Source organism: Camelus dromedarius, chromosome 15 (assembly GCF_036321535.1).
Source record: "Camelus dromedarius isolate mCamDro1 chromosome 15, mCamDro1.pat, whole genome shotgun sequence".
NCBI classification, from domain to species: domain Eukaryota; kingdom Metazoa; phylum Chordata; class Mammalia; order Artiodactyla; family Camelidae; genus Camelus; species Camelus dromedarius.
This window is the reverse complement of record NC_087450.1, coordinates 1,398,946-1,413,351: the sequence shown is the minus strand read 5'-3', so window position 1 is coordinate 1,413,351 and position 14,406 is coordinate 1,398,946. Positions and strand designations below refer to the sequence as shown.

Below are 14,406 nucleotides of genomic sequence, written 5' to 3'. Positions count from 1 at the left end.
TACAGATGGGGTCCAGAGCTTGAAGTGTTAACTCCTTTGGGCCTAATGGCATAATAAACCTGAGTTCTCCAACTCTCCGAGTGCTGCTTGGTCTCTCACCCGGATCCAGGATGCTGTCACAACTGAGCTGTAACACCGAGCTGTAACACATTTTTCTGCAACACCTTGTAGGTCTGCCTGAATGTAATTCTCTGGGATAACAGTCATACAATATATATATTTACAGAGTTTGGGATCAGGTGAGAGTCTAATTGAAACAATGAAAGAGAAAATTGTTTGGAAATGACAGTTTATGGAAGCATAGCATCAGAAATGAGCTGTTTATGCTTAAGCAAAGTCATTGTTTTAGTCTCACTCAAGAACTTATTCTGGTAGATTAGTTAGCATAAAGTTTCTTCCTTTCACTTCCTAGGTCAGCAATATTTAAGCCTGGCTGAGCCACCCTTACCAGCAAAGTCAAGTGTGCTGCAATGTATTTTATGAATATGAAAATGATTTACTTTCATAGGATATATACATAGTCCCTTTCCTGGAGACTGATTATTTTCTCAAAAGAAACTCAAATCTCAAATTTTGATCATTTTTTTACTGCACTTTTGTTACATTTATTAGTCTGTTTCTCTGGAATATAAAACTATGTATGTTTCATTATTTCAACAAAGAACTTGATAGTGTATATTTTTTAATGATTCCACAATTTATTTCATTGGTTTCTTTCAACCAAAGCAGATTCCTTTCTCAATAAAGGATACCCATTTCTGATTTAGAATTTTCCTTTTTTAGAGAAGTGTTTTATATCATCTGTCCCTACAGCATTAGTAACTGTTCTTATATTTTACATATTACCTTTCATTTCTTATCTTCCCACAAAGAGTTTTGACTTAGCTGCTGCTCAAGTACACATGAAGATTAGGTTTTAGTGTTTTACAAATAAATAGCAGCATACGCATGTTCCAGATTGCCAGATATTCTTTGAAACTGGTCTTTATTGAAGAGCATAATATGACTTGACATTGATATGTGACATTTTATGACATTACCTCCTTTTAAAATTTAGGGAGTTTTTTATTTTTTCCTTCCTTAAGAAAATCTTTAGCATATAAGTTATTATTTCTGATCATAAACTATGTTAAGGCAGATTTCTAAAGTTTTATTTTTACTTCTCCTTATATTTCTTTCTTTTTGGATGTAGTGATATGTGAAATTACCAACAGTTGAGAGTACTCAAATTTTCCTACATCCTCAGTGAAACTCATTCTGTTGAGAGTGTTCATTTCATTGTGTACATGTGTGAATATATAAGCAGATATAAATTCAACACAGAAAACATTGATCCATCGACATTATTTATTGGAAATCAGCTTTAATGTGTGTCACTTCATCTCAATGTCATTGTATGCTAGGAAACTGACGATGTTTAAGCTTGAGGAGATGGGAAAAAACCTTTTTGGATGAATTTTCTCTTGAGAAGTAAACTTCTGAATGAAAGAAAAATTTTGTTTTCCAGATTAAAACACTATGGATAGAGAATGATTTACTTGCCCCATCGCCTACATAACAAATATAAATTTATAGCTTTGTTTACAACTGAAGAAATTCAACCTATTCAGAAGCACAACAGTTTTAAGGGGGAAAATAATAGAAGCTTGAATTAGAAGACACCTGGATGACCATTTGGTTCAACACTTTCATAGAACAGGTTTTGAACCTCTGCTTTTTCCTACTTTCATATTTAAATTCTAATAATAAATAAAAACCCTTTAACTTTGCATCTTGGGATCTGGATGAATTAAAAATACGTAAGTTTTTGTTTGCTTGTTTTCTTGCCTATATAAGAAAGAATTGTTTATCATGGAAAATCGGTACATGGATGTAAAAAACAAGGTTTATGTTTCCTTAATTCTCATATATTACAAAGCTATCAAGCACTTCTTTTTCCATAAAGAGCTATGCAAAGTGATTTTCCCTTCCCTTAACTGGGATCTTCTTCATTTTACTGTCTATATACATTCTAATGCAAAATCTGTCACATAATATTCAAACTTCCCTCTATGATCACAGGCAACACAGCTTTCCAGGGTTTCTAGTTACATACAGCCAACCTCAGTTCTATTTGCATATGTCTATGCCTAACTGTACTGAATGCAGGAAGACCCCGCTTTGCACAGTATTGTGGTCATGCAGATCCACACAAAGCAAAGACATTTCCAAGTTCCCCCAATTTCAGTTGCAGGAGATCGTGCCAAGTGAGGGCTGCCTGTATTAATACATCACTTCTTTCCTTCTCAGCTATAAAACAAATATTACTATGAAAATTTTACCTACATTTCTTTGTATGCCTGCAACACATTTTTTAAAAAATAGGGCTTACAAAGTAAAATTTTTAAAATAGGACTTACAAAGTAAAAGTATAGAATGTTTTTAAGACTTCTGAAAACAACATTAAATTGATCTCCAGAAAAACTGTATATTATTATTTTTCCTGACACAAAGTATATAGTGCCAGTCATTTTGAACTCTCTTAAATATAGATACACAAAACAGTATGTAATTTCATATTTGTGATTACTAACAATTTTACTCATTAATTTCAGCATTTGGGGTTTTTATTAATTTTTTATATTTAGCCTTCAACATTAATTTATATGATAACGTTTTTTGTACTTCATATGATTTCTATGAGCTTATCATACATTAATAAGTTTACTACTTTACTTTATCTGGGGCAAATACTTCACCAAAGTATTAGCTGTCTCTTTTACCATCAAATTTGACTGATTTTTCCACTGTGAATTTCTCCACTGCAGTGACGCTCAGAAATATTTCCTTCTGATTATTTAAAAACTTAAGACATATTTTAACTTGGATCAATATAGAATTTTTCTCAGTGTTTTGAAATTACTCACAGTGGAGGAATATGTGTATTTGGAGGACAAGTCCTGGCAAAGGACAACATAGTTAGGGGTAAGAGTCTACATTTATACACCTTTGTGGAAAAATAATGTTGCATAATGAAGTCTAATAAAAGGTAAAGTGCAAAAAATAACTTTGCGTAAAAAGTTAATAAATACACAGCATTAATGTGCACAGGTTAAATGCTTTTCTCCTTGACTGTGGGTCACTTTTCCAGCCAAAAAATCTTAACTCTCCTACACCTTCCTTCCCATCTCTGTGGGCTCCACTGCATACATCTCCCATCAGACTTGGGGACCAAACTAGAACAATATTACTAAGATATTTCTCCATATTTTTCAAATAATCTATAATAGATATGTAATGTATGGAAAGCTAGATTGGAGTTTCATGTTTATATGTGCATATACTTTCTAGATTGAACTCTCATATGCATAATATCTTAGGTAAATATATTGAATAGCTATAAATATCTGATTTGTGTTCTCCTAAGATGAATTTGGAAGCAAAAATAATAAAGATGGAATTTCTCTATCAGAAATTAATACATATTTTAAATCTACATTAGTGATAAGAATTTGGCTTAAAATACATAAACAAACTGGTAAAAAAATTAGAAAGAAATTAATAGAAATGGGTTCATTTAGGGTACAATGAAATGTAACATCACAAATTGGTGGGAAAATAAAGGGTTGCTTAAAAGAGAGCAGGAAGAAATAGGTTAAAATGTCAGGGGAAAAGTTACACACTTTTATATATTTTCAGTATTTCTTTGTTTTTTATAATCAATATGTATTATTTTTGTAATTAAGTATGATTTAACTATTAATATTAACGGCATTAAAATGCTGTTCACAAAAATAGTCTGTTTGAAACATAAACCTTATATTATCAAGTAAAAGTCAATGTTCAAATTTGTATACAGCACATGATTACAATTTTATTTTATCAATTATAATAATATATGTGTATAAAAATATTGAGAAGAAATATAAAAAAACACAAACATAAATAATCCTTTGGTTTAAGACATAACACTCATACAAGTTATTTTTTCACATCTCTTTGTATTGTCTAGTTATTTATAATAAAAGTGTGCTTTTATAATCTGGAAAACATATTCATAAAATACAGTCTAGATAGATTTTCCAATTATCAAAATTGCCTGCTTTACAAGAAACAGTGAGACAACTCTACTATAATGATGACAAATGATCATGTTTACCTGAAATGTCAGAGGAAACCCACATTAGGGGTTACTAGTCATATCCTCTCATCATGATCACCACGAACACGTATAGCAACAACCTCATCAGTTTATCATCCCAGCATTTGCAGAGTGTTAAGGGGTTAAATCACTGCAGTGTGAATTGGAAAGAGAGAAAATTTGGAATCAAGGGATTTGCCTCTGTACTACTAAGTGGCTGAGTGACTTTGGGTAAGTCATTTAATCTCTCAGTGCCTAGGATTCCAAATGCTGTAAATGGAGACAATAATCTTCTCACTAATTTCTTTGTGAGGATTAAACATGCAGTGATGTAAAAGTGAGCACTAAACTATAAATGAGTGTTACTTATGATTATTTTTAAATCTGTTGATTTATGTTCTATCCTATCTCTGAAGAATTTATGAGGCTGGTTTTACCCAAAGACTTAAAAATGAAAAAAAAAATTTAAATGAGAAATAGATATGAATAAATAGAATATTTAAAAAAAGGAGGGGAGGTGTCAAGATGGCAGAGTAGAGAGACTCACAGCTCAGCCTCTCCCACAAATACACCAAGAATTACATCTACAAATCCACTGAATCACACAGAACACCTGCTGAACTCTGGCAGAGTGTCTCTCACTTTAAAATACAGAAGGATTCTCACAAAATCTGAAAAACAACAAGTCCATACTGTATAGCACAGGGAACTCTATTCAAAATCTTGTAGTAACTTATGGTGAAAATGAATATGGAAATGAATATATGCATGTTCATATATGACTAAAATATTATGCTGTACACCAGAAACTGACACCACATTGTAAACTGACTATACCTCAATTTAAAAAAATGCAAATATATATATATATAAAAAGGAGAGACCACAAATAGATCAAGCATTTTGATTAAGACAGTGGCCAAAACTGAGTTTAAATCTGAGTCCTGAAAGTCACAGTGGTTCTTAGAACTATAAAATAAAAGAAAGCACATAATTATTTACACAAAATGTAAGTAATTAGCAAAATGTATAAGTACTTTGCAGTGATTTTAAAACACATTTTGAAAAAGGATTATAATCTTGATATGAGAACACTCTGGTTGCTAAGAGTAAGACACAACTCTTTGCTTAGCCAAAAGGAAGTTCATTATAAGTTAAAGGAATGTCCCACACTAAACGATGTTGATCCTCAAAAATTGAAACTGGGAACTCTATCACAGGCAGAATCCGATGTTACTCATTTCTAGGTTCTAAACACTAAGTTGTCAAAGACACTTAGTCATTTCAAATGAGCAGATCCTTAAACTGCTATTCTATGAAAGATTTCTCTTAATCATCTGCTGTAAGGCTTGGATAACATCCCTGTTCCTCATACTGTAGATCAAAGGGTTCAGTATTGGGCTCAAAAAACTATAAAAGATAAATTATTTTGGACTGCTCTACAGACTTCTCAGATGGGAGCCTTAAGTACATGCAAAAGAGGGTTCCATAAAATATAGTGACTGTTGTCAGGTGGGAACCACAAGTAGAAAAGGCCTTGTGCCTGCCTTCTGTAGAGCTGATCCTCAAGATGCTGACCATGATGAAAATGTAGGACAGGAGAATGATGAGGAGAGAGCTGCAGAGGGTAAAACCAGCAACTGCAAACATTGCCATCTTCTTGACTCAGGTGTCAGAGCAGGCCAGCATCATGAGAGGAGGGTCAGCACAGTAGAAATGGTTGATTTCATGGGAGCCACAGAAGGACAGGTGGAAAGTCAGCAGTGCCTGAGAGAGCCCATGAAGGAAGCCACAAGAATAAGGGACAGTGACTAGAGAGAGGCAGATGCTCTTGGACATCCTGCTGCTGTAATGTAAAGGGTTGCAAATGGCCACATAGCGATCCAACGCCATTGAAGCAAGGATATAAAGCTCTGTGATCACCAGGGCAATGAAGAGCAGACACTGTGTGAAACATCTGGCATAGAAGATGGTCTTCTGATCTGAGAGGAAAGTGTATAGCATATTGGAGCGATGTTGGATGAATAGCAAATGTCTACAAAGGACAGGTGGCTGAGGAAGAAGTACATGGGGGTTTGGAGGTGGGCATTGTTCCTGATCAGCATGATCATGCCCAGATTCCCTGCCAGCGTGACTAGGTAGATCACCAGAAACACTCCAACAGGGTCTTCTCAAACACTGAGTTGTCTGTGAGTCCCAGGAGAATGAATTCTGTCACCAGAGTGTGGTTTGGGGAAGACATTTTCTTGTCCCTTGAAAAACTGAATTGACAAAAAAGATGTAGAATTCTGTCTAACCCAGACTCTACATTTATTCCATTCTTGTATCATTTACTTTTGATCTATTTATCTCTGGGGAAATTACTCTTCTCAACAAATGCATCAGAGTGTTTCCATAATTATTTTCACTTAATGTCTCTGTGTTAACTCTTTCCCTATATATCTCAAACACACAGTTCCAAACTCTTTCTGTCTTATTTGTGTGTGTGTGTTTGTGTGTGTGTGTGTGTGTGTGTGTGTATTTGTGTGTGTACAATTTATACCTGTCTTCTTGGAAAGCTTCATATTTGGTATTTTTTCAAATTTTGTGAAAAAGAAAGCCAAAGGAATAAAAATGAGATATGAAAAGCAGTAGATCATTTGCATCATTCAAATGGACAAATGAAGAGGTCTGAATTTCTAGGTTCCCTCCAGCTTTGATAGACTAGTGTTTCATGTACAAAATAGAAGACACACTCAGTACAGCATTTTCACTTGAAACTCATATTTGTCTGTCTTAATTGCATTCAGAGGATGTTGAATTAGTAAATTTATCTCTTGCTATATGGCTAAATTACAGAATGAAGAATTGTCCTCTCTGCTTGATAAATTCACCCACTCATTATTTATGTACACTGCAAATACTGATTTTTTTTCTGTTCTAAATTCCGAGGTTACAGCAGTGAAGAAATTCCCCAGCCTCATAAGCATATATTGTAGGGGAAGGAATAGATACTAAACACACAGCCAAGGATTCACAATAGAATTTCAGTTTATAGAAAATATTATTAAGGTGGGGTGCTTTAGATGGCCATTCAGCAAAGGTCTCTCTGAGAAGGAAGAAATGGAATAGTAAATAAAGATTTCAAGTATCTGGAGAAAAATGTGGAAGTTTTCTTTGTCCCCATTTTTTGCAACTAACATATAAAAGAAATATGTTTAGGGACGCACATTAGGATAATGTTTAAACGTGGACTTAGTTCCCAGCTGGATCCACTGTCTCCGGTTTGTTAGTTTTTTTTTTTTTTTTTGAAGAAAATAAGATATAACTGGAAAAAATGTTCATTAATAACTGCACCCTAAGGCTATTTTATTTAGTTTTCACATATACATCAGAAAAGCCTGCATATAATAATTTATTTTTAGAGAAGCCATTAAATATTAACATATGAATAGAAAAATGAAGTACAATGAAAGAAAAGATTTTTTTCCCTCCATTGGAGGGATATTAACCTCCAAACAAAAGAACAAACTTATTTTTAGTGAACAAATGTAGAAAAATGACCTACATGTCAAAGCTGACTTACTATATTTTCTAAAAACAAGGTGGGAAGATTTATAATACATTTCTTAGGAACATTCCCTAGAGTATTTTTAAAATAAATTTAAAAAGCCAATTAAAGTAGTTTATATTTCTCAAAGATATAACCTTTGATGCTTTGAGGCCTCAGATTATTCTTTGAAGCCAAAACCTCTGCCAAACATCTGTGTATTCTGTTCAGTACTTAGTGCCTGAGATCTTTAACACAGATTGAGAAATCAGCCATCACTTTTATGGAATATGGGAGGAGGAGAATGTGGGTAGATAAGTTTTATATTTTTAGTATATAAAAATGAGATTATCCTCATCAGAAGGCTTCAGTGTTTCTCCATAAACACTGAGGTAAAGTCATCTAATAAGAGTGAAAAGTAAGAACATAAAAGAGATGCAAGATTTGAGGAGCAGAGTGTGAGGAACAGAAAAGTGAGCCATGGGAGGAAGGAAGTCAGGGGGAAGGCTCATTTGGAGGGTGGCATCGTGGGCTTATCCTTGAACCAATCTGCCCTCATGAGTTAATTTCATCAATACTCTAGGAAACAAAGATCAGTCTGAGTATCAAGATCATTCATAAAATTGATGATTCATAAAGCTGGTGATTTAGGAGGAGGTTTCAAAGTGGAATGAAGATTATTTGGACAGTATCAATTTCTTGGCACCATGTTTGTTAGAGAATAAGGAATTGAGAGATGACCTTGCTAGTCTGTATCTTTCAGGACACTGCTAATTCCAGTCAACACAGTCACAGGACTTAAAAGTGTACTGTCACCAAGACAAGAGAGACATCTTTAATTGTGTTAGATCTCCAAATGATGGGTTACACTGTGAGAAAGCAGCCAATGAGATAAAGCTGTATAGCAATACAAAAATGCAGATTGTTACCAACGTATCACATCAGAGAAGATTTGAGCACTATCATGTATTTTTCAAATTGAGGTGGAAAGACTTCTGTATCTCAACTTTGATGTGCTCTTTCCTGATCCTTCGCAAAAATAAAATAATACAATTTAAAGAATAAAATCTATTGCTTAAGGATTCCAATGAAATAACAGTTTTTTGTTTGATTTTAGAGCTCATTATAGGATTGTAACGTGCACATTTCCTGTTCCCTTAACGTGGAGAGTCCTTGTTTTATAAAAAAAAGTAGTTGAAGATTTGGCCCATCTTTAAGCAGAATGTCAGCTTTTAGTTTGAAGGAAAATTTTGCCTAAAGTACTTATGTATGTGTTTTATGATATACTTTAAAATATAATAGCATTACAATAATCATAACATTCACAAAAGCTTTTTACAAGAGATAGGACTGCTTGACAGTAACTGAATGGGTAGCCGAAAGGTAGTGTATTTGCTCTTTCAGATCTGGAAGGGCAAAGCATCAATACTTTTCAGTATGGGATCCCTTGATCAGAAACCCACAACAAGAATTTGATGCTTTTTTTTTTATATATCATGATGAATAAGATTAGAGGGCACAGACTTTACCTAGATGTATGATGCTAACTCAAAAAGAGTTTTATGCATTCTCATTTTATTTTCTAAAAAGCCTTCAGATGATTGTGTTTAAATGATACTTGAAGACATGAATTCCTTCCTTAATATCACTCTGCTTCAATTGCAATGACTAATAGACGTATGTCTGCTAAAAGAACACTTGATGACTTTAGTTACACAAATGTCACAGCAGCCTTATAGTTGGAAAAATCCCACTGCCACTGTAAATTTGTTACTTGTGTTTTTGTGATTATTTAATTGGCTATATTTTTTGAGTTATAGCAGATTAAACATTGTACTGGAAGTTCTATATAATAAAGTTATACTGATTGGAAAGGAGGAAACAAAATCAGGTTATTCACAGGTCACATGAGAGTTTACATAGAGTCTCCTTTTAAAATATGCAAAAGAAATATTAACTAGACTTATTGTGCTGAACATTTTGCAATATATACTAATATCAAATCATGTTATACATCCAAATATTTTTTAATATGCAAAAGTAAAATTAAGAGTATGCCTTGGAAAGTCACATGACTACAAGATCAATATACATAGATTATTTACATTATTATGTAGAAACCAACCACAACTGAAAAAAATTAATATCTCTTATAATAACAACAAAAGCATAAACCACTTATAATGAATATTAAAAAACTGGAAGAGTTATGTACTTAACTATAAAACACTGCAGAGATAAATTAAAGAAGACCTAAATAATGGAGAAATATATGTCATGGTTTGGAGTATTTAATATTTTTAAGTTGCCATTTTTTCCAAAATCGATCAATAGTTTTAATGCCAGTCCAGTCTACATTTCAATTGGCTTTTTTTTTTAATGGATAAACTGATTGTAAAATATATAGATGTATAAAAAAGATTTATATTCACCAAAGCAAATATGAGAGAGAAGAAACATTATTAAATAATTCACACTATCTAATTTTAAGAGTTAACAAGAAACTACAGTACTCAAAACAATGTGCAGACCCAAAGATAACAAACAGATTAATGATACAGAATAGAAATTCCAGAAATATGTCCACTCATATATAGTGAATGGATTTTAGAACAAAAGTACAAATGTATTTCAATGGGGTATATTATTGGAATAATTGATATCTATATAGAAAAAATTAACTTCAATCCCTATATCACACCATAATCAAATATTTCTATATTAATTTGATGTGAATCATAAGACTAAATGTAAATACTAAGTCTACAAGTCCTCTTGGGAAAGGAAAAATAGAAGAAAGTCTTTATAATCATGAGGTAATCAAAAATTTCTTAGGAAGGACAGAAAAAGCATTAATTGCAACACAGAAAATATTGTGAAACAAAAAATTACTACTATAATTGCTTCATAGCACCACAAACTGTTCCCATATAAGTAAAAGTAATCAATATTGTGTGTGCTCTGACTTCTAAACTAACCAGTATTCCCCATCTCCTTCCCTCTACTAGGGCTTCCCATTTCTTGAGAAACAATATTGGAATTAAGTTAGTTAATAACCCTACAATAACACCCAGAAGATCTAGCCAAAGTAATTAATGAGGATGACTACACTAAACAACAGATTTTCAATGTAGATGAAACATCCTTATATTGGAAGATATCAGCTAGAACTTTCCTGGTTAGAGAGAAGTCTCCAGCTTAAAAGTGTCAAATGACAGTGTACACAAGATCTTATGGTAGCTTACAGAGAAAAAAATGTGACAATGAATATATATATGTTCATGTATAACTGAAAAATTGTGCTCTACCCTGGAATTTGACACAACGTTGTAAAATGATTATAAATCAGTAAAAAATGTTAAAAAACAAAAAGTGTCAAATGACATGCTGACTTCCTTGTTAGAGATTAATATAGCTCGTGACTTAAAATTGAAGTCAATGCTTATTCACCATTCCAAAAGTTGTAGGGCCCTTAAGAAGTACACAAAATCTACTCTACCAGTGCTCTATAAATGAAACAACAAAGCCTGGAGGGCAGCACATCTCTTTACAGTGTGATTTACTGACTATTTTAAGCCCATTGCTGAGATCTACTGTTCAGAGAAAAAACTTTTTTTTCAGAATATGGTTACTCAGCAAGGTTGCACCTAGTCTCTCAAGAACTCTGATGGAGATGTACAACAAGATTAATTTGTTTTTAATGCCTGCTAACACAACGTCCATTCTGCAGTCCAAGGATCAAGGAGTCATTTTGACTTTCATGTCTTTTTGTTTAAGAAATACATTTTGTAAGGTTATGGCTGCCATCAATAGTGATTCCTCTGATGGATCTGGGCAAAGGAAACTGAAAATCTTCTGGAAAGGATTCTCCATTCTGGAGGCCATTAAGAACATTTGTTATTCTTGGGAAGATGTCAAAATATCAACATTTGCAGGAGTTTGGAAAACGTGGATTCCAACCTTCAAGGGATCCACAAGTCTGAGGAGTTCAAGAATGTAGTGGGGGAGTAACTGCAGATGTGGCAGGAACAGCAAGAGAACTGGAATTAGAAGTAGAGCCTGAAAGTGGGAATGAGTTGTTACAACTTTATGATCAGAATTTAACGGATGAGGAGCTGCTTCTCATGGATGAGCAAACCAAGTGGTTTCTTGAGATAAAATCTACTCTTGGTAAAGATACTGTGAAGACTGTTGAAATGAGAGCAAAGAATTTAGAATATTATGTGAACTTAGTTGAAACAGCAGTGGCAGAGTTTTTGAGGACTGACTACAATTTTGAAGGAAGCTCTACTGTGAAGAAAATGCTATGGAACAGGATTGCATGCTACAGAGAAATTGTTTGTGTATGGAAGGATCAAATGATGTGGCAAACTCCATTGTTGTCCCATTTTAAGAAATTGCCACCTAATATTCAGCAGCTGCCGTCCTTATCAGTCAGCAGTCATCAACATGGAGGCAATATTTTCCTCCAGCAATAAAATATTATGACTCGCTGAAGGCTCAGATGATGGTTCACAGTTTTTCCAAATAAAGTATTTTTAACTAAGGTATGTACATTGTTTTTTAAAGACATAACACTATTGAACACCTAATAGACTATAGTATAAACGTAACTCTTGCATGCATTGGGAAACCACAAAAAAATGTGATTTGTTTTATTGTGCTATTCACTTTATTGGAGTAGTCTTGAACCAAACCCACAATATCTCTGAGGTATGCCAGTACTGGGTTTTATACCTCTGAACAGGGAGTTGAAATGGGATATTTGGTTATTTTCAAGCATATAGGCTCTGTGGAATAAGTGAGATTTATGCAGAGTGACCATATTCCCCAGGATGCCTGGGACATTTGGTCCAACTCTGCTATCAGAAAAAAGCCTTTCTGGGGGATGTCACAGCTCAGGGATAGAGTGCCTGCCCAGCATGCATGAGGTCTTGGGTTCAATCCCCAGTACCTCCAGAGATTAAAAAATTAATAAATAAGCCTAATTACCTCCCCCAAAAAATAAAAAAGAAAAGAAAAATTTAAAAAAGCCTCAGTACATAATGAAATGGACCCAGGGTGAATGGAAGAGGACTGATCATTTCTAAGTTACCTCCGAGCCCTAAAATCCCATGCTTTGATGATTCTAAGTACAGAAGCAAAAAGAGGTTGTTTTAAAAATTTTACCTAAGGAAATTTTGACTTCCTTGTTTCTCAGACTATAGATGAGAGGATTTAACATGGGGATGACCACTGTATGAAACACAGACACCACTTTGTCTTGGTCCATCGCATAGCTGGAGCTGGGGCACAGATACATGAACAGGATTGTGCCAAAAAAGATGGTGACCACCATCAAGTGGGAAGCACAGGTGGAGAAGGCTTTGTACTGCCCGTTCACTGAATGGATCCTCAAGATGGTCATGAGGATGTAGAGATAAGAAATGAGAATAGTCAGGAGGCAGCTCAGTTCATTAAAACTGGCAAAAGAAAAATGAGAACTTCATGGACACGTGTGTCAGAACAAGAGAGTTTCAGGATGGGTGGAATGTCACAGAAAAAGTGGTTGATGACATTTGAGTGGCAGAAAGACAGTTGGGAGGTAAGGCCAGTGTGAATGGCAGCATTTATAAAGCCTGCAAAATATGTGGCCAACACCAGCATGACATTAAGACGGGGGGACATAGTGACTGTGTAAAGAAAGGGCTTGCAGATGGCCACATAATGGTCATAGGCCACCACAGTCAACAGGAAGCCCTCAATGCCAGCAAAGGAACCAAAAAAGAAGAACTGAGTGGCACATTCATTGAATGAAATGACTAAGTTGTCGGTCCAGAAATTTACTAGCTTATTAGGGGCAATGACAGAAGAATAACAGAAGTCAACAAGGGACAGATTGCTGAGGAAAAAGTACATGGGCATGTGGAGATGCGAGTCAATCTTGATTAACAGGATCATGCCGAGATTTCCAAAAACAGTGATCATATAGATGACTAGAAATACCATAAAAAGGAGACACTGTAAGTCTAGATGATTACTGAATCCCCAGAGAATAAATTCAGTCACTGTTGAATGGTTGCTTATACTTCTGTCTCCAAAAGGGTGAGTCATTTGCTGAGATAAGAAACCAAGGAAATAAATTACACAAAAATATCAGGGAAATCAAACAACTTGTTCTTTGCTGTAGGTAAGATTATTTCCAAGATGTCCTAAGAACATGAAAAAACCTTTTTTTTTTTTTACTGCCAAACAACAACAACAACAAAACAAAGTAACTAAACAGTAAAATAACTTATTTTATTTAAAATTGAATATTTATGCTCGTGTGTGTGTGAAGGCTTTGATAGTATATTTTTCTATATCCTAACCTACCCCTCAAATTTTATCTCCTCCCTCCTTGATCATACTACCTTCACTATCTGTCGTCCAATTCCTCTGCATTCCTCTTGCAATTAAATGTATGATACAGTTGAATAGACTTGCTGTATCCAGTTCTGCTTTTCCTGTTTTCTCCTAAGCCCACTTTAATCAGGCTTTCATCCCATCACTCCACAGAAACTGATCTCTTCAAAGTCATCGGGGGTCTTTATGTTGCCAAATCCAGTGGTCAATTCTCAGCCATCATTTTGATCTATCCATAACATTGGGCAGAGGTGATGGCTAACTACATCTTGAAAAAGTTCCCTCTCTTATCTTCCAGGACACCAGACTCTGAGTGTCCCTCTTATGATATGGTTGTTCCTTCTCAGTCTTCATTTATTCCTCTTCTTCTCTC

General features: G+C 34.3%; 2 pseudogenes; both read right to left on the bottom strand.

Annotated features, from left to right (window-relative positions):
• Positions 1-5,369: 5,369 nt before the first annotated feature.
• Positions 5,370-6,362, bottom strand: LOC116155303 (olfactory receptor 5M10-like; annotated as a pseudogene).
• A 5,275-nt stretch (positions 6,363-11,637) lies between these two features.
• On the bottom strand, positions 11,638-13,742 carry LOC135322993 (olfactory receptor 5AP2-like; annotated as a pseudogene).
• Positions 13,743-14,406: the final 664 nt, after the last annotated feature.